General features: G+C 25.6%; 1 non-coding gene across 1 annotated transcript; it reads left to right on the top strand.

Moving 5' to 3' along the window:
* Window positions 1-5,206: 5,206 nt before the first annotated feature.
* On the top strand, window positions 5,207-5,294 carry TRNAY-GUA (transfer RNA tyrosine (anticodon GUA)). Its single transcript is given in 2 exon segments — window positions 5,207-5,243; window positions 5,259-5,294. It is a non-coding gene; the product is annotated as a tRNA-Tyr (tRNA).
* Window positions 5,295-5,654: the final 360 nt, after the last annotated feature.

Genomic DNA, 5,654 nt, shown 5'->3' with positions numbered 1-5,654 from the left:
AATATATGTTACAAAAGTATTGAAATCTAGCTTATGCATTTATTTAGTTTTTCATTAGAGAAACAGGAATTAAAATTTTAAGATACAGATAAAAGTAACTTTTCCCCATAGCAAAATTCCTATACTCAAAAAATAAAATAACAATAAAAGTTGATATTAACATTTCTGTTTGTTTAATTATTTAATAAATAATAAAAATATGGCTTAGAATTTATTTTCATTTCGCATATTTTTTTTTTTTAAATTCTAGTGAAACAAAAGCGTCTAGCTTAATGATATTCGCTGAAATTATGGGACTAAATTAAATTACATTAATTGAAATTTTAACTATAAGCACATAGACTGTGATGATGGGCATGTATATATGAATAAATAAATATATGAATATATATTAAAATATATATTTTTTAATGGACTAAATTCTTGAAAGAGTAGATTCTTTTTCTGCGATACCGGAAGCTTAACCTGAGATTTATTTTACCTGTTTAAATGAATTTTTTTCATTAAAAGTATATAAAGCATTAATTTTACTATTCTAAAATTCTTCTTTGCAAGCACTAGCATATCGTTCGCAGAAATAAAGAAAAAAATCAACAATAACCATATATAGTAAATTCTATATTGCAGAACGAGGAATTAAAATTTTAAAAGTAAAAATAACTTTCTAACTGTAACGAAATTCGTATTTACTAAAAATGACATTGAGAACAGATATGAGCATTAATGTGTATTTAAATATTTAATACATAGTAAAAAAGAAGAAGAAATAATCTGTATTCGTAAATATTCATTTAAAAAGAAAATATTCTTCAACTCCAATAAAAAAAAAATAATAAAAGAAAAGAAGCAAAATTTACTCAAATATTTAGCACATATAGATTGTAACGATGATGTATAGATATTTCTTCAATGAGCTTGATTTATGAAAACACTGATTTTTTTAATACGATACCAAATAATAAAACCATCCACCCTTTATCTAAATGTTTACTATTTCTATCCAATCTCTGTTCGATTTTTATTAAGTAATTACTTTATTTTAAAAACAAATGTAATAAAATAAAAATTTATATGAATTTGAACACCACTGATATTAGCAGAAAAGAATTGTTGATTCGCTGTGAAGAGTTACACGTAGTTTGTCTAGAGTAAGAACTCCCCTAGCCATTTGTCTGGACCCGTGGTGGTGACTATGGTAACAAGGCATAACTATTTCAAGTAGGGGTGTGGGGTCATTGTTTAGGGCAGGTTTTGGTTCATGTCGGCGAGAGAGAGGGAATCTTTTTCTTTGGTCTATAGCAGGGGTTTCCAACTTACATGAGGCCGGGGGCCACAATTAAAAACACAAATCAAATGGCGGGCCGCAACTTTATCAAAATTTTATATAGGACTCTCTTATGTTTGATGGAATATTAAATATTACTGTCAGATTTTTACCAAGTTGTACAAAACAAAAGTATTGAATCACAAATTATAATAAGAAGTAGATTTTAAAAATATTTAATTGCATATTAAAAAATTCGGGCTACAATAACTTTAATGTGCACCCATGTATTAAACAATTAATGTGCAACAGATATCTAATTGTTAAGATATAAAGAAACTTTAAGAAGGCTGGTATTAAAACTTACATAGTAGCACACAAAANTAATTGTTTAATACATGGATGCACATTAAAGTTATTGTAGCCCGAATTTTTTAATATGCAATTAAATATTTTTAAAAATCTACTTCTTATTTTAATTTGTAATTCAATACTTTTGTTTTTTACAACTTGGTAAAAATCTGACAGTAATATTTAATGTTCCTTCAAACATAAAAGAGTCTTACATAAAATTTTAATAAAGTTGCTGCCCGCCACTAGATTTGTGTTTTTAATTGTGGCCCCCGGCCTCATGTAATTTGGAAACCCCTGATATACGTGATATCAAAACTAAAAGAGCATTGAAATAGCATTAGCGGATGGATGCGGCACGTTTCCATTCAGCACATGCGACGTCATAACCAATCAGAGATCGTTTTTGATTGCATCACCAATGGAGGCCTTTTCGGGCAATTTTAATAATTAAATAAATACACATTTGGGAGAAAAAACAAACATATTTTCGGATTCAGGGGAGAATTTCCAATAAGTTAGGATTGAAATTTTAAAAAAATAAGAGATGCTGTAATTGTCCATTTTTGACTTTTAAAGTTTTTTCAAAAAAGATTAAATGAAAAAAATAATAAATAAATAAAATTACAACTTTATACATTACAACTTTATTTGGATCCATTAGTTAATTATTTAAGAATAAAAAAAAAAATTTAAAAAAAAACAATTTTTTAAGAGAAATTCGGAATTAAATGCTGCGTCTATTTTCTTAAGCGTCTAGAATAAAAAAGCACACCAACGATATATTTATTATCTGTAAGCTAAAACAAAACAACTATAATTTTTTAGCCTTACAACATTTTAGATTTATGTGAAATATTTTCTCTAGTGATGGAAAAGTAAAGCAGGAATTGAGATTTCATAAAATTTTTATCAGAGCAATATGAACATGACTTTGTGTTATTCTGACTTATTACATCTGTTTAAATTGTTTATAAGTAATAATAGTCAAAAGTATTTAAAATTTATAGAAATTTTTATACAAATAATTTTGATCCTCTGTTAGAAATAAGAGAAAGATCTCTAAAACAGGGGTTTCCAACTTACATGAGGCTGGGGGCAGCAATTAAAAACACCAGTCAAACTTTATCAAAATTTTATGTAGGACTCTTTTATGTTTGAATGAACATTAAATATTACTATCAGACTTATAACAAGTTGCACAAAACAAAAGTATTGAATTACAAATCAAAATACAAAGTAGATTTTTACCTGAGAAATACTTTTGTTTGCACCATTGCACAGAAAAGAAGAAATTAGGCTTCTTTTTAACGAAAGATAAGTATTTTATACCCATAAAGATATTTTACGAAAATTGTCAACGAAAAAATAAAAACTAATATATTTTAGTTCGCGGGCCACAAAAAAAAAAAAAAAAAAAAAAAAAAAAAAAAAAAAAAAAAAAAAAAAAAAAAAAAAAAAAAAAAAAAAAAATCGCGGGTCGGACGTGGCCCGCGGCCCACCAGTTGGTAGACATTGCTCTAAAAGTACTAGGAAGCAAACGTTTTCGATACGAATTCCGCAACCAGCTCGTACCGACCACAGAGCTGACGTAAAATATTCCCAATGATCCTCAAAAAAAGAAAGAAAGAAAGAAAAATCTGTTTTATTAGAATATTTCTACCTGGGATTTCAGAACTTCACAATATTAAATTGGAATTCTATGTAGATTTCTGGATATTCTGTTCCTAGAATTTTAAACCGGAAAGATAGAGCTATGTGACTTTTTTCATATATACTTTTAGAAGGTCTACCGGTTTCTTGGTTTTTAAGATACGCTATTCAATTTAATGTAGTCAATCACCAATAACGTATGATATTCATTTATCTCTTTAGTAGGAAATAATACTTTTTAAATAAACATTAAGAAAAAAAAATAATAAAGATATACGAGTTGCAGACAAAAATGAGTGAGATTATGAAACATAGACATTTGCAGGAAAGACTGATTTATGTGTTTACTTGCAACGTCTTATTATAGTTGCTTGCGGAGGTCATTGTTTATTTTTTTATATCTTCATATTGTTCTTTATGTGTCACAATATGGTGTAATTTATAGACTGATTTTGTTTAACGTCTTAGAGTCCTCTATAATATTTCTTTACGAATGACACCATTAAGTTAATCGAGCTCTTTTTTCAAAATATATTTTCCTAATATTATTTTCATCATATATTTTGTTCTGTTCATTACAGTTGACTTATGATAGAACAATTCAAAATTTAATTTCCAAATTTAAATAAGTGCAACAATATTAATGTCCTTTTATTCCGTAAACCAAATATTTGATAAGGAATTTTCATTGTGTTACAAGTTTTGAAGTCGGCCTGGCCTCAATACTCTTATAAATATATTAAAATTAGACTATAGAATTAGACTATAAAATTAGACTATATATACTCTTTATTTTTATTATTTCTTTTAAAAAATATGTTTTAAAGTTTTTATTTATTTATTTTTTATATTCTTAATACTTTTTGAAAAAGGAAGGAAAAAGATAAATTAAGGGAAAAATAATTCTCTTCATCCTTGCTTTAAATTAGATTTAATCATAGGCGCCAAATGATGCCATAATTTTTGAGCTGAGCAAAATTCACTCCTTAACTCTCAAATTTTTCCCAACTGCAAAAAAAAAAAAAAAAAAAAAAAAAAAAAATTCAAAATCTCTTCAATTTGTAAATAACTTCAAAAATGAATAATTTTTGTTTCTTTTTAACTTAGCTAGATTTATATCGATGATAACTTACGATTTTTTTTATTTGTCCAATATATCTTGGGGGAGGGGGGGGGGTTGAAATTTCATCGCTAATTATAAATAAATATTAATTTTCTAATATTAATTAAATTGAAATAATTTTACATCTTAGAACATTCAGTTTTAAAAAATTTAGCTTAGTAATTTTTTAAAAACAATCCTTTCTAAAACGACTATTTTCTTTACCAAAAATTAATATAGTTTAAATGTATTTTCTTTTTAAAGAAATGTTTTTTATTACAAATTTATTAAAAGTAAGATCTGCAGTAAGCTTATTTATTGAAAATTTATTATTTATTTATCTGCTAATATTATTGAAAAATAAAGAATGTGAGTAAATTAAATACTCCCCTACACCCTAATCAAGTTAGAACGCGAAATTAGTAATAGTTTTCAGTGATCTTGTTCTAAAATTCATATTCTTTTATTAAATTTATCACTGATATTTCTTTTAATTTACTCCAAAAACACTTATGGTTTTCTGCTGAAATACATTAATGTCGTCGTCCCTCTGAAATAAATTCATTTCTAGATTTTGTTAAAGCTCAGAAATTTTTTAGTAATTCTCAATTTTTGTTATCATTTCCAATTGTTATATAACTTTTATTCATTATTATAAAATTTTAAATTATTGGATGATTTTTATTTATAATTTTTAAATAACATCTTGAATTATAATTTTTAATTTAAATAAGAAAATATAAAACAATTATGGTGAAAAAAATCTTCGACATAATAAAATTTTTGACATAATTAAAGACTTTTTTTATATATTAACTTAACACTCACAAGTGTATCCGTCGATAGCTCAGTTGGCAGAGCGGTGGACTGTAGTGGAATATCATAGTCATCCATAGGTCGCTGGTTCGACTCCGGCTCGACGGAAATTTTTTTTCTTCCTTTTTGTTAACAAGATAGATAAAAAAAATTATATTCTGTACTTTTTATTTAGTTCTCATTTCAAAAGTAAAAATAAATTATCAATTTTTTTTTTATTAAATATTACATTTTTCCCAACATAGGTACTTTTTTCTTTACATTCTGAGTATTTATATATTTTTAAAGTATTTATTTGTCTCTAATTATAGCTTCATTAATCAGATTTTAAAAACTATATCGTAAAATATTTTCTCAAGCCAATATTTAATAGGAAAAATTAGCTTTTTTCTTTTTAAATATATCGGAGAATTTTAAATATAATGAATACGTTTAAATAATATAAATATACGTTTCACGAATTATACA

This window comes from Parasteatoda tepidariorum, chromosome 10 (assembly GCF_043381705.1).
Source record: "Parasteatoda tepidariorum isolate YZ-2023 chromosome 10, CAS_Ptep_4.0, whole genome shotgun sequence".
NCBI classification, from domain to species: Eukaryota; Metazoa; Arthropoda; class Arachnida; order Araneae; family Theridiidae; genus Parasteatoda; species Parasteatoda tepidariorum.
This window is presented reverse-complemented; position numbering and strand designations above follow the sequence as displayed.